The sequence below is a fragment of the Vulpes lagopus genome, chromosome 3 (assembly GCF_018345385.1).
Source record: "Vulpes lagopus strain Blue_001 chromosome 3, ASM1834538v1, whole genome shotgun sequence".
NCBI lineage: Eukaryota > Metazoa > Chordata > Mammalia > Carnivora > Canidae > Vulpes > Vulpes lagopus.
The window spans coordinates 83,295,804-83,319,813 of NC_054826.1; the positions used below are offsets into that span (position 1 = coordinate 83,295,804).

General features: G+C 38.7%; 1 pseudogene; it reads right to left on the minus strand.

The window, feature by feature from the left end:
- Positions 1-20,645: 20,645 nt before the first annotated feature.
- LOC121487029 lies at positions 20,646-21,558 on the minus strand (annotated as a pseudogene).
- Between the last annotated feature and the right edge of the window lie 2,452 nt (positions 21,559-24,010).

Genomic DNA, 24,010 nt, shown 5'->3' on the forward strand with positions numbered 1-24,010 from the left:
AGGCCTGGAGCACTGCAGCCCTGGGACATTTGGGAAAAGCCAGTCAGTCAGGCGGGCTGGCTCTGGATGGGGGCGGCTGCACCCGTTCCCTTTGGGGGAGGCGGTCCCCGGGAATATGGGTCTAGAGGCACAGGGCCCCGGATCCCAGGGTACCCGAGCAGACAAAGCCAGCGATCCTGCGTTCCCCCGGGACAGGTGGAAGCCGGGAGGGCACAGGACACCGAGAACTCTCCCCCAGGCTGTGCAGACCAGTACATCTGCACCTGTCCTGGGAGCATCTAGGCCAGTGCAGACTGGGAGACTGCAGTTAGTTACTTGTGGGGAGCTCGGCTCCAGAGCTGGAAATCTGGCCACTGCCATTGTCGATTTTCTTCCTTCTTTCACCTCGTGCCTGGGAGGGGCAGGGCCACCAAGGCACAGAGGCCTCACGGGGTAAACAGCCCCCACTGACCCCAGGACCCGGCAGGGGGCGGGGCAGCTCCCCCAGGCACACACACCTGAGAATCAGGGCAGCAGGCCCACCCACAGAAGAACTGCTAGAAGGACAAGGGAAGAGCAAGTTCTTGACCAAGCAGCACTGGAAAACTCCAGGACTGAGGGAAAATAGTATATAGACCTAGAGAGTCCTTTGTTTTCTTTCTTTTTCTTTTTTTTCTTTTTCCAATAGGACTCATTTTTATATCAGACTAAAAATTTTCAATATTTTTTCTCTTTTCCCACCTTAACTACAATATTTTACCAATTCTTCATTTTTCCCTTTTGACTTCCATATTTCTACAATTACATGTCTTAGATATATTTTTCACTTCTGGATTCCCTTCAACATATTCAATTTAATTTTGGTATATATACAAGATATGGGTTTTGTTTTTTGTTTTTTCTGCCTCATTTTGTTTTACAATGGTGGAAGTTAGTACCTTCTAAAACATGACCAACATACACTCAGGATCAAGTGGAATATCGTGTTGGTTCATTCTGTGAGATTATATTTTCTCTTCCTTCCCATTCTTGCCCCCCTCTTTTATCTTGTTTATGTTTTGGTGGTCAGTGTTGGGACTTCATATAAATATTGCTAGTTTATAGAAATTTGGATTCAGCATCTTCTAACATACAGAACAAAAAACACTCAGAACCAAGACGATAACCCTCTAGACCCCTCAGGTAGACTACATTGTCTCTTCACTACCACGTCCTCACCATCACCATCCTACCTCCTTTTTTTGTCTTTTTCCTCTTTACTTTTTTGTTCTTTTACTTTTTTCTTCTTCTTTGTTTTTGGTTTTTGGCTTTTTTACTACTTTGTTTTAAAATTTGTTTTTTACTTTAGTGGTCCTTTTGTTTTATTTTGTTCTGTTCTTTTTCTTTTATTTTCTGGTCTCTGACCTCTTTGGAATCATCTAAGGTGTATTTTACTTAGGTCATGGTTGATATTTTTGACTCAGTCTGCTCATACAGCCACTCCGCACTGGACAAAATGACTAGAAGGAAGAATTCACCACAAAAGAAAGAACCAAACAGTACTCTGTGCCACAGAGTTACAGAATTTGGATTTCAATACGATGTCAGAAATTCAATTCAGAAGTGCAATTATAAAGCTCCTGGTGGCTCTGAACAAAAGCATGAAGGACTCTAGAGACTATGTTACTGCAGAATTGAGATCTAATCAGGCCAAAATTAAAAATAGATTAAATGAGATGTGGTCCTAACTGCTAGGGTTAATGAGGTGGAAGACAGAGTGAGTGACATAAAAGACAAGTTGATTGTAAGGAAGGAAGCTGAGAAAAAAAGAAAAAGACAATTAAGAGCCCACAAGTAAAGGCTTAGGGAAATAAATGATAGCTTGAGAAGGAAGTATATATGCCTAATTGGGATTCCAGAAGAGGCTGAGAGAGAGAGAGGACCACAAAGTATATTTGAACAAATCATAGCTGAGAACTTCCCAAATCTGGGGAAGGAAACAGGCATTCAGATCCAAGAGATAGAGAGGACCCCCCCAAAAAGAAATCAATAAAAACCATTCAACACTTCAACATATAATATGAAACTTGCAAATTCCAAAGATAAAGAGAAAATTCTTAAAGCAGCATGAGGAAAGAGATTCTTAACTTATATGGGGAGAAATACCAGATTAGCAGCAGACCTCTCCACAGAGACCTGGCAGGCCAGAAAAGGCTGGAAGGTTATATTCAGGGTCCTAAATGTCTCCAAGAAGAGTCGTTGGCTTTCAGTTTGTTCAGCTTTTCTCTTTCTGAGAAAACATGAAAATTTTTTCCTAGCTCTTCACTATGAGAACCTGGTGGATTTCCTGGATGCAAACCCCACAAACGTGGAGGGCGGCTAGACAGCGGCCCCCAGGAATTTCTCAATCATGCTACTCCACAATCAACCTCCCACAATTCATCACAGCATTATTAGAAGTTTATAGCTACAAGGTCATTTTCTCCAGGAAAGAACTCCATGATTCATCACTTACATACAACATCCATTGCTCATCCTAACATCTGTGGACATAAAAGAAAACCTAGACAGATTGAATAGGTGCTTGGAATGAAAAACAGCAGACCATCTTTTTTGGCTATCGAAGTAACAAGAATAGTAACAGGATTCTCAAGACTAATCATATTTCTTAAATTCATGCTTTATAGATTTCATGCTTTTACATTAATGCTGCATATTATTCAATAAACAAACCTGATATCAAAAAAAAAAAAAAAAAAGTTCTTCTGCAAGAAGAACATGCAGCCAAGAATACCTTATCCAGCAAGGCTGTCATTCAGAATAGAAGGATAGATAAAGAGCTTCCAGGATAGGCAGAAACCGAAAGAATATGTAACCACCAAACTGGCTCTGCAAGAAATATTAAGGGAAACCCTGTAAAAGAAAGAGGGAGCCCAAAGAAACAATCCAGAAAAACGGGAATTGTATAGATAATACGACGACACTAAATTCATATGTTTCAACGGTTACTCTGAACATGAATGGGCTAAAGATGCAGGGTATCAGACTGGATAAAAAAGCAAGACCCATCTGTATGCTGTCTACAAGAGATTCATTTTAGTCACCTCCGGCCTGAAAATGAAGGGGTGGAGAACCATTTAACATTCAAATAGTCCTTGAAAGAAAGCTGAGGTAGCAATCCTCATATCAGATAAATAAGTTTATTCCAAAGACTGTAGTAAGAGATGAAAAGGGGCACTATATCATACTTAAAGAGTTTATCCAACAAGAAGAGCTAACAATCATGAATATTTATGCCCCTAATGTGGGAGCTACCAAGTATATCAATCAATTAATAACCAAAGTAGAGATACTTAGATAATAATACACTAATAGTAGGAGACTTCAACATGGCACTTTCTGCAAATGACATATATTATAAGCAGAATACTACCAAAGAAACAAGGGCCTTAAATGATACACTGGACCAGATGGATTTTACAGATATATACAGAACATTTCCATCCAATGTGCAACTGAATACACATTCTTCTCAAGTGCACATGGAACTTTCTCCAGAATAAACCACATAATGGGTCACAAATCAGATCTTAACTGATACCAAAAGATTAGGATTGTCCACTGCATATTCTCATACCACAGTTCTTTGAAAGTAGAACTCAGTCACAAGAAGAAATTGGGAAGAACCTCAACCACGTGGAAGTTAAAGAGTGTCCAATTGAGGCACTCATCAAAAACCTCCCAAGACACAAAAGTCCAGGGCCAGATGGCTTCCCAGGGGAATTCTATCAAACTTTTGAAGAAGAAATAATATATATTCTACTAAAGCTGGTTCAAAGTATAGAAAGGGACAGAATACTTCCAAACTCATTTTATGAGGACAGCATTACCTTGACTCCAAAACCAAACAAAAACCCCACCAAAAAGGAGAATTATAGACCAATATCCCTGATGAACACAGATGCAAAAATTCTCAACAAGATACTAGCCAATAGGATCTAATAGTACATTAAGAAGATTATTCACCATGACCAAGTAGGATTTATCTCTGGGATGCAAGGCTGGTTCAACAGTTGTAAAACAATCAACGTGATAGATCACATCAACAAGAGAAAAAAACAAGAACCATACTATCCTTTCAATAGATGCAGAGAAAGCATTTGACAGAATACAGCATCCATTCCTGATCAAAACTCTTCAGAGTACAGGGATACAGGGAACATTCCTCAATATCTTAAAAGCCATCTATGAAAAGCCCACAGCAAATATCATTCTCAATGGGGAAACACTGAGAGCCTTTTCCCTAAGGTCAGGAACACAACAGGGATGTTCACTCTCACCAGTGCTAATCATCATAGTACTAGAATTCCTAGCCTCAGCAATCAGGCAACAAAAAGAAATAAAAGGCATTCAAATTGGCAAATAAGAAGTCAAACTCTCCCTCTTCACAGATGACATAATACTGTACATAGAAAACCCAAAAGACTCCACCCCAGGATTGCTAGAACTTATACAGCAATTCAGCAGTGTGGCAGGATACAAAATCAATGCCCAGAAATTAGTGGCATTTCTCTACCCTGACAATGAGACTGAAGAAAGAGAAATTAAGGAATCAATTCAATTTACAATTGTACCCAAAAGTGTAAGATACCTAGGAATAAACATAATCAAAGAGGTAAAGATTCTATACCCCAAAACTACAGAACACTTCTGAGAGAAATTGAGGAAGACACGAAGAGATGGAAAAATATTCCATGCTCATGGATTGGAAGAATTAATATTGTGAAAATGTCAACGTTACCCAGGGCAATTTACACATTTAATGCAATCCCTATCAAAATACCATGAACTTTCTTCAGAGAGTTGGAACAAATCATCTTAAGATTTGTGTGGAATCAGAAAAGACCCCGAATAGCCAGGGGAATCTTAAAAAAGAAAACCATATCTGGGAGCATCACAATGCCAGATTTCAGGTTGTACTACAAAGCTGTGGTCACCAAGACAGGGTGGTACTGGCACAAAAACAGACACATAGATCAATGGAACAAAATAGAGAACCCAGAAATGGGCCCTCAACTCTATGGTCAACTAATATTCGACAAAGCAGGAAAGACTATCCACTGGAAAAAGGACAGTCTCTTCAATAAATGGTGCTGGGAAAAATGGACAGCCACGTGCAGAAGAATGAAACTGAACCATTATCTTATACCAGACACAAAGATAAACTCAAAATGGATGAATGATCTAAATGTGAGACAAGAATCCATCAAAGTCCTAGAGGAGAACACGGGCAACAACCTTTTTGAACTTGGCCACAGCAACTTCTTGCAAGAAGGCAAAGGAAACAAAAGCAAAAATGAACTATTGGGACTTAGGATTAAAAACCTTCTGCATAGCAAAAGAAACAGTCAACAAAACTAAAAGACAACCTACAGAATGGGAGAAGATATTTGCAAATGACATATCAGATAAAGGGCTAGTATCCAAGATCTATAAAATACTTATTAAGCTCAACACTCAACATTAAACTAAAACAAAAAATCCAATCATGAAATGGATGAATGGCAGATGACATGAATAGAAATTTCAGCAAGGAAGACATACACATGGCCAAGAAGCACATGAGATAATATTCCGCATCACTTGCCATCAGGGAATATAAATCAAAACCACAATGAGATACCACCTCACACCAGTGAGAATGGCGAAAATTAACAAGACAGGAAAGAACAAATGTTGGCGAGGATGTGGAGAGGGGGAACCCTCTTGCACTGTTGGTGGGAATGCAAACAGATGCAGCCACTCTGGAAAACAGTGTAGAGGTTCCTCAAAAAGTTAAAAATAGAGCTACTCTATGACCCAGCAATTGCATTATTAGGTATTTACCCCAAAGATACAGATGCAGTGAAATCCTGGGACACCTGCGCCCCAACGTTCACAGGAGCAATGCCTACAATAGTCAAACTGTGGAAGGAGCCTCAATGTCCTTTGACAGATGAATGGATAAGAAGATGTGGTCTATGTATACAATGGAATATTCCTCAGCCATTAGAAACGACGAATACCCACCATTTGCTTCAATGTGGATGGAACTGGAGGGTATTATGCTGAGTGAAGTAAGTCAATCGGAGAAGGACAATCATCATCTGGTTTCACTCATACGGGGATTATAAGAAATAGTGAAAGGGGTTAAAGGGAAAGGAGAGGAACTGAGTGGGAAAAATTAGAGAGGGAGACAAACCATGAGAGACTCCTGACTCTAGGCAATGAACAAAGGATTGTGAAAGGGGAGGTGGGTGGGGTTTGGGGTAACTGGGTCACAGGCACTGAGGAGGGCAGTAGAGGGGATGAGCACTGGGTGTTATACTGTATGTTGGCAAATCGAACTTCAATAAGAACAAATAAAAAAATTTAAAAAATACTCCAGAGAAAGTATAATCAAGAGTAGAAGCCACCGCCCCTACATACCTCCAGAGAAACACCACACTGAGATAAAATCATAAAGGGGCAGCGCTGGGCATCCGCTCCTAATGGAAAAAGCTAAGCCAGAGAAATGCAGGCAGTCCCATTGTGTGCCCCTAGGGGTAAATCCTAGAATGCTTGCTAAACAGAGGGATTATTACGCTGCCAGAGAAGAGCTGTATTTGTTTGAGATGGTGAAGGGAACTGAGCTAAATTGAGCTAATTTAGGCCCCCTAACCCAGAAAAGTTGAAGCAGAAAAGGAAATGATGCAGCTGATTCTGCCACACAGTGATTATTCCCTGAAGGAGGAGTTCTGACACAGGAGACCCCCCCAGTGAGCCTGGGAGAGATCCCACACACAGAATCCCACTCAGCCATAATTCCCATCCCTTCCCCTTAATCTAAAGAGTCAGGGTACTGACTAAGACACAATTTAGGAGTGACAAACATGAACAGACCAACTACTGAGATTCACTGAGCATGAAAGCAAACCCAATACTGAATGACACTATCAAACCGAGAGGTCAGGGGGATCCCTGGGTGGCTCAGCAGTTTGGCGCCTGCCTTCGGCCCAGGGCGTAATCCTGGGGTCCCGGGATCGAGTCCCGCATTGGGCTCACTGCATGGAGCCTGCTTCTCCCTCTGCCTGTGTCTGCCTCTCTCTCTGTCTCATGAATAAATAAATACAATATTAAATAATAATAATAATGATGATGATAAATAATAAACCCAGAGGTCAGGAATAAATTTGCGGAAAGAGAATGTATTAAATGAACATAAGAAGTCTTTAAAATAAAGCATGATTAATATTTTCAGAAGATTGTCTAAAACAATTAGAGTCAATCCTAAATATCAGCTCTTGTGACTGACGGTATTCCTTGAAACAGATCTAATATGATCTGAAACTGTATCCAAATACTGTAGAGGTTTTGTGTTATGTCACTGGTTTTTTGTTTTTGTCACTGTTGATATTTGCATGTAGATGCTCTGCTGTGCAGAGATCTGCATGGCTGAAATGCCTAGGTTAGAGAAAAAAATAAATCTTTCTTCTCAGAATGCAACCAATTCTTGCATCACAAAATATATTTTCCCGGGAGTTGACAACCCCCCATTTGTGTTCCAATTCATGGTTTTAAAGATACTCACAATTTAGTGTAATATTCATAACAATTGTACTTGGTGATTAAAGAATATTTTCAATGTTAAGCAATTCATAATCAAAGGTATATGCAAAGTGGCCTAGATTTAACATGAATGAAACATGGTACCAATTTGTTACCTTGGTAATGAGATGAAATTGAAAATAGCTATAGTTTTATAAAAACATTTGATAAATATTTAATTCAATTTTGGAAAATTAAATACAATCTAACTCTTTTAGTAACATTTTTTTGTTTCATAGCCATTGATTACCATTTAAATTTTAATTAATTATTTTATTATTTTAGAAGAACTATACTATGAATGTATGTAAAAATAATTTTAATTTAATTTAATTTTAATTTTTGATTTATTTGTATTCTTTACCTGGGCTTCAATCTACATTATTGTGAATATATATTCAAATTTTATGTACTTTGAATAAATTACATTTACTTTTTAAAACTGAAATATAATTGTTTCAAACGTACAACATAGTGATTGGACAAGTCTATATTTATACAACGCCTGCCATCCTGTTGCCATATAAACTTACCATCTATAATGTAGTTACTCTGTCACCATACAAAGTTATTAGAATATTATTGACTGTGTTTCCTACGTTGTACTTTTCATCCCTGTGACTTATGTGTTTCATAACTGGAAGTTTGTACCTCTTAATCTCCTTCATCTATTTCACCCATTCCCCCCTCCCAGCAATCACTAGTTTGTTCATTGTATTTATGAGTCCTTCTGGTTTTATTTGTTTGCTCATTTGTTTTTTAAGTTCTACATGTGAGTGAAATTATACAGTCTTTCTCTTTCACTGTCTGACTTATTTCACTTAGCACATACCCTCTGGGTATATTCATATTGTCACAAATGGCAAGATTTCATTCTTTTTTGTGGCTGAATAATATTCCATTTGTGTATGTGTGTGTGTGTGTGTGTGTGTACATACACACATTTTTATTCATTTGTCTATCAATGGATCTTAGGTTGCTCCATATCTTGGCTTTTGTAAATAATGCTGCAATAAATACAGGGTGCATATATCTTTTTGAATTAGTATTTTTCTTATCTTTGGTAAATACCCAGCAGGAATCTGGTTGTTCTGTATCTATGATATATCTATATCATATGGTAAGCTCTATTTTTAAAAAGATTTTATTTATTTATTCATGAGAGACACAGAGAGAGAGAGGCAGAGACACAGGCAGAGGGAGAAGCAGGCTCCATGCAGGGAGCCCAATGTGGGACTCGATCCCGGGACTCCAGGATCACGCCCGCCAAAGGCAGGTGCTAAACCGCTGAGCTACCCAGGGATCCCACAATTTTTTAACTTTTTAAGGAACCTCCATACTTTTTCCATAGTGGCTACACTAATTTACATTCCAATGCACAAGGGATCTGATTTTTCCTCATCCTTGCCAATACTTGTTATTTCTTGTCTTTTTGATACTAATCATTCTGATTAATTTGATTGGTGTAAGATGATATTTCGCTGTGTGGTTTTGATTTGCATTTCCCTGATGGTTTCCCTGGTGATGTTAAGCATCTTTTCATGTATCTATTGGCCACCTATGGTAAAAGGTCTACTCAAATCTTCTCATTTTTAATGGGATTATTATTTTTTTAATTTTTAAAAAAATTTTTTTAATTTATTTATGATAGTCACACACAGAGAGAGAGAGAGAAAGAGAGAGAGGCAGAGACACAGGCAGAGGGAGAATCAGGCTCCATGCGCTGGGAGCCCGACGTGGGATTCGATCTCGGGTCTCCCGGATGGCGCCCTGGGCCAAAGGCAGGCGCTAAACCGCTGCGCCACCCAGGGATCCCCTTTAATGGGATTATTTAGGGATTTTTTGGTGTTGAGTTGTATAAGTTCTTTATATATTTTGGATATTAACCTCTCATCAAATATATGATTTGAAAATACCTTCTTCCACTCAGCAGATTGTCTTTTCATTTTGTTGATTGTTTCCTTTGCCATGTAAAAGCTTTTTGATTTGATTTAATCCCAATATTTTATTTTGGCTTTAGTTTCCTTTGCCTGAGGAGACATATCCAAAAAATGTTGCTAAGACTGATGTCTAAAAGATTATTGCCTATGTTTTCTTTTAGGAGTTTAATGGTTTCAGATCTAATATTTAGGTCTTTAATTCATTTTGAATTTGATTTTGTGTACAGTGTAAGAGAGTGGTTCAGTTAGATTCTTTTGTATGTGGCTGTCCAGTTTTCCCAGCACCATTTATTGAAGAGACTGTCTTTTCCTCACTGTATATTCTTGGCTCCTTTGTTGTAGGCTAATTGACCATCTAAGTGTGGGTTTATTTTTCGGTTCTCTATTCTTTTCCTTTGATATATGTATATTTTGGGCTGCTAACATACTGTTCACTATGTGATTATTATAGCTTCGTAGTAGTTCTTGAAACCTGGGATCATGATACCTCCGCCTTTGTATTTCCTTCTCAAGATTGCTTCAACTATTCTGAATCTTTTGTGGTTCCAAATCAATTTTAAGATTATTCTAGTTCTGTGAAAAATACCAGTGGCACTCTGATAGGAATCTCATTGAACATGTAGATTGCTTTGGACAGTATGGACATTTTAAAAATATTAATTGTTATAATCCATGAGCATAGACTATCTTTTCATTTGTTTGTTTCGTCTTAAATTTCTTTAATTAATGTCTTATAGTTTTTGGAGTATAGGTAACTTTCATTCCCTTAGTTAAATTATTCCTGGATATTTTATTCTTTTTAATGCCACTGTAAATGGCATTATTTTCTTTATTTCTCTCTCTCCACTACTTCATTATTAGTGTGTAGAAACACAACAGATTTTTATATTTTATTTTGTATGCTGTATCTTTATGGAGTTCACTTATTAGTTCTAACAGGTTTTTATTTTTTATTTTTTTAATATTTTATTTATTTATTCATGAGAGACACAGAGAGAGAGAGAGTCAGAGACATAGGTAGAGGGAGAAGCAGACTCCATTCAGGGAGCCCGATGTGGGACTCGATCCCGGGTCTCCAGGATCACGCGTTGGGCCAAAGGTGGCGCTAAACCCTGAGTCACTCGGCCTGCCCAGTTCTAACAGGTTTTTAGTGGTGTCTTTAGGATTTTCTATATACAGTATCATGTCATCTGCAAATAGTGGCAATTTTACTTCTTCCTCACCAGCCTGGATGTCTACTATTTTTTCTTGTCTGATATAACTAGGCCTTCAGTACTATGTTGAATAAAAGTAATGAGAGTGGATATCCTTGTCTTGGTCCAGATCATGGAGGAAAAAATAATTCCGCTTTTCATAGTTGAGTATGATGTCAGTTGTGGGTCTGTCATATATTATATTGAGGTATGTTATCTCCAAATCCACTTTATTGAGGGTTTTTATCATGAACAGATGCTGAATTTTGTCAAATGCTTTTCCTGCATCTATTGAGATAATCAGATAGTTTTATCTTGCATTTTGTTAATGTGGTATAGCACGTTGATTGATTTGAGAATATTTGACTACTCATGCATCCCTGAATAAATCTCACTTGATCATGGTGAATGATCTTTTTAATGCATTGTTGAATTCAGCTTGCTAATATTTTGTTGAGGATTTTTGAATCTATGTTCATCAGGAATATTGGCCTGTAATTGTTTTTGGTTTTGTTTTTGTTTTTGTACTGTCTTTTGGCTTTGGTATCAAGGTGATGATGACCTCATAGAATGGATTTGTACATTTTCCTTCCTCTTCTATTTTTTGGAATAATTTGAGAAGGACAGGTATTAACTCTTTTTGAAATGTTTTTGTAGAATTCACCTGTGAAGCCATCTGGTCCTAGACTTTTGTTTGTTGGGAGTTCTTTTATTACCAGTTCATTTCATAAGTAGTACTGTAAGTCTGTTTAGATTTGCAGTTTCTTCTTGATTCAACTTTGGGAGATTGTGTTTCTAGGAATTTATCCATTTCTTCTAAGTTGTCCAATTTGTTGGCATGTAATTTTTTATGGTGGTGTCTTATAATCCTTTTTATTTCTGTGATATTGATTATTACTTTATCTTTTTAATTTATTTTATTTATTTGAGTCCTCTTTTTTTCTTGATGAGTCTGGCTAAAAGTTTACCAAGTTAAAAGTAAATTTTGAAAAGTTACTCTTTTCAAAAAACCAAATCAGGGCTTCATAGATCCTTTCTATTGTTTTTTTAAACCTATATTTCACTTATTTCTGCTTTAATCTTTATTTAGCTTCCTTCCTTTTGCTAGCTTTGGGCTTTGTTCCTTTTCTAGCTCTTTTAGTTACAATATTAGGTTGTTTATTTGAAATTTTTCTGGTTTCTTGAGGTAGGACTGTATTGCTGTAAACCTCCCTCTTAGAAGTGCTTTTGCTGCATCCCAAGGATTTTGTACCATTGTGTTTTCATTTTTATTTGTTTCCATGCAATTTTAAATTTTCTCTTTTATTTCTTGGTTGACCCATTCATTGTTTAGTAGCTTATTGTTTAGCCTCCATGTATTTATGATCTTTCCAGATCTTTTTCTTGTAATTGATTCCTAGTTTCATACTGCTTTAGTTAGAAAAGAAACTTGATATGATTTCAAATTTCATAAATTTATTGAGACTCTTTTTGTAGCCTAACATGTGATCTATTTTGGAGAATGTTTCACATAACATGCACTTATAAAGTAGTGTGTTCTGTTTTGGATAAGGTGTTCTGTATATATCTGTTAGGTCCACCTGGTTTAATGTGTCATTCAAAGCCATTGTTTCCTTGTTGATTTTATGTTTGGATAATCTATCCATTGATGTTTCTACTATTATTGTATTACTGTCAGTTCCTCTCTTTATGTCTGTTAATAATTGCTTTATGTGTTTAGATGTTCCTATGTCAGTTGCATAGATATTTACAATTGTTACATCCTTTTTTTGAATTGTTCCCTTTTATCACTATTCAGTGCCCTTCTTTGTCTCCTACTACAGTCTTTATTTAAAGTCTATTTTGTCTGATATAAGTATTGCTACCCTAGTTTCTTTTTTGCTTCCATTTACATGGTAAAATTTTTTTCCAACCCCTCATTTTCAGTCTGTACATGTCTATAGGTGTGTATGTCTTTAGGTCTAAAGTGAGCATCTTCTAAGCAGCATATAGATGAATCATCGTGTGGCTTTTTTTATCGGAGCATTTAGTCCATTTACATTTAAAGTACTTATTGATAAGTAAATACTTATTGCTATTTTATTAATCGTTTGATTTTTTTCTTGTAGTTTTCTGTTCCTTTCTTTTTTCTTGCTTTCTTTCCTTGTTTCTTTAATGTTATGTTTGGATTCCATTCTTTTTGTATTTTGTGTATCTGTTGTAGATTTTTAAATTTGTAGTTACCATTAGATTTATATCTTAAGTGTAGAACGGTCTATATTAAGTCAATGGTTACTTGATTTTGAAGACATTCTAAAAGCACTAAATGTTTACTCCCCACTCCACATTTATGTATATTATGTGTTTATATCTTTTTATTTTATGTATCCATATTGATTTATTTTTGTAGATATAATTGATTTTACTGCTTTTGTGTTTTAACCTCCATATTGGCTTTATAAGTCATTAATCTGTTTGCTTTTACCTGTGAATTTTTTTACTTTCATTAATTTTCTTCTAGTTATGATCTTTTATTTCAAATCAATTCTCTTTAACATTTATTGTAAGGCTAATTTAGTCGTCATGAATTCTCTTAACTTTGGGAAACTTCTTTAAAAAAAAAAAAAGTTGGCTCAGGCGGTGGCTCCACTGGGAGGAGGCTGCGCGACCCTGGGAGCGCGATTCCAGCAGGGCAGGCCGCAGAGCCCAGGGTGCGGGGGAAATAGCCCAGGATCCTGAGCTCCCCCTGGGACAGGCAGAGGCCAGGAGGGCCCAGGACAGCAAGGACGCTCCTGCCAGCCGGTGCCCCCGAGCTGTGCAATCGTCGCCCATGCCCCGGAGCATCCAGGCTCCTGCAGACTGCAGGAGCTGACTCCAGAGCTGGAGAGCTGGCCGCCATCACTGTAGTTCCTCCTCCTGGTGTCACCTCGTACCTGGGACTGAGCAGGGATGTCACAGGATAAACAGCTCCCACTGAGCTGTGCACCTGGCAGGGGGCTGGGCAGCTCCCCCAGGTGCACACACCTGAGAATCAGCACAGCAGGCCCCTCCCGCAGAAGACTGGCTGGAAGGACAGGGGAAAAGCAAGTTATTGACCAAGCAGTGCTGGAAAGTTTCAGGGGAAGTCGAGGGATTTTCAATATATAGAATCAGAGGATACTCCCCCTTGTTTTTTGTTTTCTGTTTGCCCCCCCCCCTTTTTTTTTCTCTCTTTTTCTCCTTTCTCCAGTACAACTTGTTTTTGGCCACCCTGCACTGAGCAAAATGACTAGAAAGAAAAACTCACCACAAAAGAATCAGAAACAGTCCTCTCTCCCACAGAATTACAAAATTTGGATTACAATTCAATGTCAGAAAGCCAATTCAGAAGCACAATTATAAAGCTACTGGTGGCTCTAGGAAAAAGCATAAAGGATTCAAGAGACTTCATGACTGCAGAATTTAGATCTAATCAGGCAGAAATTGAAAATCAATTAAATGAGATGCAATCTAAACTGGAGGTCCTGACAATGAGGGTTAACGAGGTAGGAGAACGAGTGCGTGACATAGAGGACAAGTTGATGGCAAGAAGGGAAGCTGAGGAAAAAGGAGAAAAACAATTAAAAGATCATGAGGATAGGTTAAGGGAAATAAATGACAGCCTCAGAAGGAAAAATCTACATTTAATTGGGGTTCCAGAGAGTGCTGAGGGGGCCAGAGGGCCAGAAAGCATATTTGAACAAATCATAGCTGTGAACTTCCCTAACTTGGGAAGGGAAACAGGCATTCAGATCCAGGAGATAGAGAGATCCCCCCCTAAAATCAATAAAACCCGCTCAACACCTTGACATTTAATAATGAAACTTGCAAATTCCAAAGATAAAGAGAAGATCCTTAAAGCAGCAAGAGACAAGAGATCCCTAACCTTTATGAGGAGAAGTATTAGGTTAACAGCAGACCTCTCCACAGAGATCTGGCAGGCCAGAAAGGGCTGGCAGGATATATTCAGGGTCCTAAATGAGAGGAAAATGAAGCCAAGAATACTCTATCCAGCAAGGCTCTCATTCAGAATAGAAGGAGAGATAAAGGGCTTCCAAGATAGGCAGAAACTGAAACAATATGTGATGACCAAACCAGCGCTGCAAGAAATATTAAGGGGGACTCTGTAAAAGAAAGAGGAAGTCCAAGGAAATAATCCACAAAAACAGGGACTGAATAGGTATCATGATGACACTAAATTCATATCTTTCAATAGTAACTCTGAACGTGAATGGGCTTAATGACCCTATTAAAAGGCACAGGGTTTCAGACTGGATAAAAAAGCAAGACCCATCTATTTGCTGTCTACAAGACACTCATTTGAGACCTAAGAACATCTACGGCCTGAAAATAAAAGGTTGGGGAACAATTTACCATTCAAATGGTCCTCAAAAGAAAGCAGGGGTAGCCATCCTTATATCAGATAAATTAAAGTTTATCCCAAATACTGTAGTAGGGAGATGAAAAGGGACACTATATCATATTTAAAGGATCTACCAACAAGAGAACCTAACAATCATAAATATTTATGCCCCTAATGTGGGAGCTGCCAAGTATATCAATCAATTAATAACCAAAGTTAAGACATACTTAGATAATAATACACTTATACTTGATGACCTGAACACAGCGCTCTCTATAATCAACAGATCTTCTAAGCACAACATCTCCAAAGAAACAAGAGCTTTAAATGATACACTGGACCAGATGGATTTCACAGATATTTACAGAGCTTTATATCCAAATGCAACTGAATACACATTCTTCTCAAGTGCACATGGAACTTTCTCCAGAATAGACCACATACTGGGTCAGAAATCAGTCTTAACTGATACCAAAAGATTGGGATTGTACCCTGCATATTTTCAAACCATAATGCTTAGAAATTAGAACTAAATCACAAGAAGTTTGGAAGGATTTCAAACACGTGGAGGTTAAGGACCATCCTGCTAAAAGATGAAAGGGTCAACCAGGAAATTAGAGAAGAATTAAAAAGATTCATGGAAACTAATGAGAATGAAGTTACAACCATTCAAAATCTTTAGGATACAGCAATAACAGTCCTGAGGGGGAAATACATCACAATACAAGCATCTGTCCAAAAACTGGAAAGAATTCAAATACAAAAGCTAACCTTGCACCTAAAGGAGCTGGAGAAAAAACAGCAAATAGATCCTACACCCAGCAGCAGAATAGAGTTAATAAAGATTCTAGCAGAACTCAATGAAATCGAGACCAGAAGAACTGTGGAACAGATCAACAGAACCAGGAGTTGGTTCTTTGAAAGAATTAATAAGATAGATAAACCACTAGCCAGTCTTATTAAAAAGAAGAGAGAAAAGACTCAAATTAATAATATCATGAATGAGAAAGGAGAGATCACCACCAATACCAAGGAAATACAAACGATTTAAAAAAAAACTTATTATGAGCAGCTATACACCAATAAATTAGGCAATCTAGAAGAAATGGACACATTTCTGGAAAACCACAAAGTACCAAAACTGGAACAGGAAGAAATAGAAAACCTGAACAGGCCAATAACCAGGGAAGAAATTGAGGCAGTCATCAAAAACCTCCCAAGACACAAAAGTCCAGGGCCAGATGGCTTCCCAGGGAAATTCTATCAAGCGTTTAAAGAAGAAACAATACCTACTCTACTAAGCCTGTTCTGAAACATAGAAAGGGATGGAATACTTCCATCACCTTAATTCCAAAACCAGACAAAGACTCCACTAAAAAGGAGAATTATAGACCAATATCCCTGATGAACACAGATGCAAAAATTCTCAACAAGATACTAGCCAATAGGATCCAACAGTACATTAAGAAGATTATTCACCATGACCAAGTGGGATTTATCCCCGGGATGCAAGGCTGGTTCAACACTCATAAAACAATCAATGTGATTCTTCATATCAGCAAGAGAAAAAACAAAAACCATATGATCCTCTCAAAGATGCAGAGAAAGCATTTGACAAAATACAGCATCCATTCCTGATCAAAACTCTTCAGAGTACAGGGATACAGGGAACATTCCTCAGCATCTTAAAAGCCATCTATGAAAAGCCCACAGCAAATATCATTCTCAGTGGGGAAACACTGGGAGCCTTTCCCCTAAGATCCATTCCGGGAAGTCCATTCTCACCACTGCTATTCAACATATTATTAGAAGTCCTAGCCTCAGCAATCAGGCAACAAAAAGAAATAAAAGGCATTCAAATTGGCAAAGAAGAAGTCAAACTCTCGCTCTTCGCAGATGATATGATACTGTACGTAGAAAACCCAAAAGACTCCACCCCAGGATTGCTAGAACTCATACAGCAATTCAGCAATGTGGCAGGATACAAAATCAATGCCCAGAAATCAGTGGCATTTCTATATACTAACAATGAGACTGAAGAAAGAGAAATTAAAGAGTCAGTCACATTTACAATTGCGCCAAAAAGCATAAGATACCTAGAAATAAACCTAACCAAAGAGGTAAAGGATCTATACCATAAAAACTACAGAACACTTCTGAGAGAAATTGAGGAAGACACGAAGAGATGGAAAAATATTCCATGCTCATGGATTGGAAGAATTAATATTGTGAAAATGTCAATGTTACCCAAGGCAATTTGCACATTTAATGCAATCCCTATCAAAATACCATGAACTTTCTTCAGAGAGTTGGAACAAATCATCTTAAGATTTGTGTGGAATCAGAAAGACCCCGAATAGCCAGGGGAATCTTAAAAAAAGAAAACCATATCTGGGGGCATCACAATGCCAGATCTCAGGTTGTACTACAAAGCTGTGGTCATCAAGACAGTGTGGTACTGGCACAAAAACAGACACATAGATCAATGGAACAAAATAGAGAACCCAGAAATGGGCCCTCAACTCTATGGTCAACTTATATTAGACAAAGCAGGAAAGACTTTCCACTGGAAAAAGGACAGTCTCTTCAATAAATGGTGCTGGGAAAATTGGACAGTCACGTGCAGAAGAATGAAACTAGACCATTATCTTACACATACACACAGATAAACTCAAAATGGATGAAAGATTTAAATGTGAGACAAGAATCCATCAAAATTCTAGAGGAGAACACAGGCAACACCCTTTTTGAACTTGGTCACAGCAACTTCTTGCAAGATATATCTATGAAGGCAAGGGAAACAAAAGCAAAAATGAATTATTGGGTCTTCATTAAGATAAAAAGATTCTGCACAGCAAAAAAACAGTCACCAAAACTAAAAGACAACCTACAGAATGGGAGAAGATATTTGCAAATGACCTATCAGATTAAAGGCTAGTATCCAAGATCTCTAAAGAACTTATTAAACTCAACAGCAAGAAACAAACAATCCAATCTTTATTTTTTTTATACAATTATTTCTTTTTTAAAAAATTTTATTTATTTATGATAGTCATCACACACACAGAGAGAGAGAGAGAGGCAGAGACACAGGCAGAGGGAGAAGCAGGCTCCATGCACTGGGAGCCCGATGTGGGATTTGATCCCAGATCTCCAGGATCGCACCCTGGGCCAAAGGCAGGCGCCAAACCGCTGTGCCACCCAGGGATCCCCACAATCCAATCTTTAAATGGTCAAAAGACATGAACAGAAATTTCACCAAAGAAGACATACACATGGCCAACAAGCAGAAAATGCTCTGCATCACTGGCCATCAGGGAAATACAAATCAAAACCACAATGAGATACCACCTCACACCAGTGAGAATGGTGAAAGTTAACAAGGCAGGAAACAACAAATGTTAGAGGATGTGGAGAAAGGGGAACCCTCTTACACTGTTGGTGGGAATGTGAACTGGTGCAGCCACTCTGGAAAACTGTGTGGAGGTTCCTCAAAGAATTAAAAATATATCTGCCCTATGACCCAGCAATTGCACTGCTGTGGATTTACCCCAAAGATACAGATGCAGTGAAATGCCGGGACACCTGCACCCCAATATTTATAGCAGCAATGTCCACAATAGCCAAACTGTGGAAGGAGCCTCAGTGTCCATCGACAGATGAATGGATAAAGAAGATGTGGTCTATGTATACAATGGAATATTACTCAGCCTTTAGAAATGACAAATACCCACCATTTGCTTCAATGTGGATGGGCCTGGAGGGTATTACGCTGAGTGAAATAAGTCAATCGGAAATGGCAAATCATTATATGGTCTCATTCATCTGGGGAATATAAAAATTAGTGAAAGGGAATAAAGGGAAAGGAGAGAAAATGAGTGAAAATATCCGTGAGGGTGACAGAACATGAGAGACACCTAACTCTCTTGGGAAATGAACAAGTGGTAGTGGAAGGGGAGGTGGATGGGAGGGTTGGGGTGACTGGGTGATGGGCACTGAGGGGGGAACTTGATGGGATGAGCACTGGATGTTATACTCTATGTTGGCAAATTGAACTCCAATAAAAAATTTAAAAAAAAACAGTTATTTGGTTTCACAGGCTACTAAACCAATATTCTCATTAATATAAGAACTCATGTCTAATTAACGTGTATTATTTCTTTAGTGATTGCTTACTTTAAATCTGCAATTTTTATTTTTCCTGTTTTTCAGATTTGACATTAATTTCTGTGTTGCCCGTTCCACATGGACTAATGCCTGTATCTTGCTCCCAAGCAAAGATAACGATGTACATCTCTTATTTAGAACACTGGTCTTCCAAGTGGGGTGTGTAGGCCATAATAGATGTATAATATGCTTTTTAGGGGATCCCTGCATGGCTCAGTGGTTTAGCACCTGCCTTTGGCCCAGGGCATGATCCTGGGGTCCCAGAGTTGAGTCCTCCATCGGGCTCCCTGCGTGGAGCCTGCTTCTCCCTCTGCCTGTGTCTCTACCTGTGTGTGTGTGTGTGTGTGTGTGTGTGTGTGTGTGTGTCTCATGAATAAATAAATAAAATCTTTTTAAATAATAAATAAAAAGTTTCTTATTTTTAATTTTTTTTTTTTTTTTGGTAATCTCTATGCCCAACATGAGTCTCTAACTCATGACCCCAAGATCAAGGCACATGCTCTTCTGACTGAACCAGCCAGGGGGCTCTAGGAAACTCTTTATCTCTCCTTTTCTTCTGAGTGTTAATCTTCCTGGGTAGAGTATTCTTGTTTGCAAGTTTGTTTTCCTTTTAGCCCTTTGAATATATTATGCCACTTTCTCCTGGACTGCAAAGTTTCTGCTGAAAAATCAGCTGATATCCTTATGGGGTTTCCTTTGTGTGTAATGGATTTCTTCTCTTGCTGCTTTAAAAATTCTCTCTTTATCATTACTTTTTGCCATTTTAGTTATCACTTGTCTTGATGTAGAGGTCCTTGGATTACTCTTGGTAGGGGCTGTCTGTGATTCCTGGATCTGGATGTCTGTGTCCTTCCCTAGATTAGACAAGTTTTTAGCTATTATTTATTGATATAAGTTTTCTGCCCCCCTTCTCTTTCCCTTCTTCTTCTGGGATCCTTTTAATGTGAATATTATTGTGCTTGATGATGCCACTGAGTTCCCTGAACCTATTCTCATTTTTTAATTATTCTTATTCTTTCTTCTTGCTGTCCAGCTTGGTAGTTTTCCATTACCTTGTCCTCCAGATCACTGATCTGTTCTTCTGCCTCCTCTAAACTGCTATGGATTCCCTCCAGTGTTTTTTGTTTGTTTATTTGTTTGTTTAGTTTTAGTTATTTTTTTCAGATTTTTTTATTTCTTCAAATTTATTTTTCAGGAATGACTGAAAAAAACATAATTGAGTCCCATCAAAATGGAAATGGCTTTACAAGAAAACTGGTCATATGAATATTACTGCTTCACATTTTCAACTAGTAAATAGTTGCTGTTGATAAATAGTCAACAGTCTGTCAAGAATGCTCAAGATATGTTATATAATACAGCATGCCTGTTCACAGGGGCAGGGGGGACCTAGGAAATAACTTATGTAAACTTCTTGATTTCATCAGACAAGACAAGCATAAAAGCACCACCATGACTCTGAGAACACTGGCATATGTGCCCTTGAAAAAAGCTTTGGCTCCTTCATCATGAGCAATCTTCCTCCAGTAGTCAAGCTTGCCTGTGTACATGACGTCAGTTACTTTGTACCCTGACTGTATCAACATACGGTGATGAACAATGTCAAATGGATGGGAAGTCAACCCAGGAATCACTGCTAATATTATCCAACTGATGAAGATATGAGTATTCTTGGGACCTGGAAGCATTCCTTTGCAGTGTCATATATATCAAAGTATAGCTCGGTAGATGATAATACTCTGCACAGACACATTAAAGCCTTGGCACAGACCCTTAATCCCATCAGATTTGTAGATCTTAGCCAGACAGTCACCATGGTCTCTGAATTCCCTTTCAGCTCCAGCTTTGCCTACTCAGTAGGGGCAAAATCAAGAGGATACACAAAATGCAAGGATGTGGCCAGTGGCACCACCTGACACTAGATTCCTTACAAAGTAGCACCAAAACTGGGTTCTCATGTCCACATCACCCTAGAAGATCTGCTTGTATTTATCTTTGAAGACAAAGTTGAGAGCCTGAATGGGAAGTATCTGATGACACTGGCCAGGTTATCATGTCAGAAGGAGAGGATTCCCTGCCCCCTGGGTATATAAGCCACGAAGTCTATAATGCCCTTGTATTGCTTATCTGTGGTGATTTGCTTGCTGGCATACTCCATCTACAACAGAAGCTTGACATACTTGATGGGTACTACTGTGGTCTTGGAGATGGCCATGACTACTTCACCCACCAGGAAGTCCTTAGCAAAGGACACAGCAGCACCTGTCCTGTTGAAAAAGGAGGTGGGCAACTGCCTAGTTATTGAATTTTTCATGGTCTGATTGGTTCTGTTTTATATTTTCTCTGTCTTTGTTGATGTCTCACTGAAATCTTCCACTGTTTTCTCAAGTCAACCATTACTTTGAATTCTTTATCAAACATATGCCTCTCTCTCACTTAGATATTTGCTGTGATATTGTCCTGTTTTTCATTTGGGACATATTTCTCTATCTCCTCATTTTGTCTCTCTGTGTTTGTTTCTATGTATTTAGGGGGTCAGCTTTGCCCTCTGGTCTTGAAAGTCGTGGCCTTGTGTAGAAAACATCCTATGGTGCTCTTAGCACAATGCCCCCTAGTCACCAGAACCAGATGCTCCAGGAAGGTCTCCTAAATGGGCTGCATGCATTCTACTCTTGTGGCTGAGCCACATTTGCATTCAATCCTGTCTTCTGGAAAGACTTGCTTTGCCCATGGAGCAGGGTCTGGTCCTTGAACTGTAAGGTCCATTGGAGACCTCTGTAAGCTCCTCAGTGGGTAGGGTCAGCAGTTGGGCTAAGTGTCTGAAGTTAGCCTTTCTGCTGCAATTGTAGCTACACCAAACAGCAGGGCTTTCTCTTGCATGGCCAGCTTAAAGGCTCAGCTCTTGGAACTGCAGATCTAGTGGTGAGTTGAGTTGTCTCTGCCTCTCCCTCAGTCTTTAGGGTGGCACTAATCCCTGCAGGGGCTGCTTGCAGGGTGTGGGATGGGTGCCTGACTAGGTGGGTTGGATGGAGTGAGGCCATAGGGGAATCCAACGGCAGGTCATATGGTGCTAGCAAGCTCAGTGGAGAATGTTAGGGCTGATTCTCAAAAGTGTGTTGCTACCTAGTAGGCTGGGGTAGAAAAGAAAAGGCACCTACCAGCATTCTTGTTCTTGGAGAAGTCTCCTAAAGATCCCTGTCCCTCCAGCACATGTTCTGAGATTAGTAAATAAATCTCCTTTATGTATATATACCTGAGGTGCTTTTCAAACTGCTGCTTCTGTGCTGTGCCTCAGGCCAGGTTATTTATTATGCTGGCTCCTAATAGCATGGACTCAGTTTCCTATCTCACTCTGGCTCTCTTGGAGTTAAGCCTGCTGATTTTTAAAATGCCTGGAAGTAAGCCTTGCTGATCTTAAAAGCTTCTGAAGTTAAGCCCCACTGATTTCCAAAGCCAGATGTTATGGGGACTCATCTTCCCGGTGTGGAGCTCCAGTACCTGGGGTGGGATCTGCTCCTCTTGCTTCTCTGTTTCTCTGCACCTGCAGTGTCTCACCTGGGTTTTGGATCGCAGCTGCATCTCCCCCCTCCGATGCCCCTTCCTGTGTGGCCTCATCTCTAGGATTAGCTGTGGAAGGTCTATTCTGCCACAGCCCTTGGCTCATTTTCACAGTTTGTTGCAGAAAAGTGTTCGCTCAGCGTGTCTGTGGGATGAGGTGAGCTCAGGATTCTCCTCCTCCACCAACCTCCTCCTGTCTCTTGTGAAAATACTTATTTAGCAACATAATTTTGCTGAAATGATGGCAAGAAAAATGTATTTTGTAAAATAAATATCTACTTCTGTATAACTTACTTACATATCACTGAAATATTTATGCCTTCCCTCCTGCCCCAAACTCATATGTTGAAATCCTAACCCCTAAGAAGTTGAGGCCTTTGGGAGTTGATTATGTCACAAGGGTGGAGCCCTCTTGAATACAACCAGTGCCATTATAAAAGAGATCCCATAGAGCTCCTACCCTCTGCCACGTGGGGATACAGAGGAAGTCTAAGACCCAGAAGAGGACCCTTACCCTTGTCTGCTAGCACCCTGATCTCAGACTTCCAGGCTCCACAACCATGAGAAAGAATTTCTGTAATATTCTGTATTCTGTTATAGCAGTGCAGACATACATCCACTGGACCTCCAGATATGTAATAATTTAATTCATCCATCTTTGACATTTTTGCACTTCTTAGTCATATAAAAATCATATCTTTAAACATATTTCATAATGTCACCATACGAAGCTACATTTGTCAAGGTAAAGGATAAAACATATTTTGTTTTTAGCTTGATTCATAACTTTTACTAGCTATGTAGAACATGGGCTTCCATTTGTCCCAAGTGACTAGAAACAGGCCAGGATAGCCTGGAATAATTTAAAATATATTTGTAATCCTTATGAATGAAAATATATTACAGCCACCCATTTAAAAACAGATTCTCAGAGGGGATTTTAAAATGTCACTGTGTGCTACACATAGTAGGTAAAATGACGACAAAATGACAGGGGAAAAAGAGGTTAAATATAAACAATTGAAAAATATATATATATACTGAGGAAATGCTACAAAAAAGAAAGTAGATGAGATAATATTAGTATTAGATAATGTAATAGAATTCAAGGCCAGAAATATTAACTGCATATATATATGGACTTTATGTTGGTGGAATATATAACTACATACACCTAACAAGACAGCCATCAGCTGTTATAATAGTTT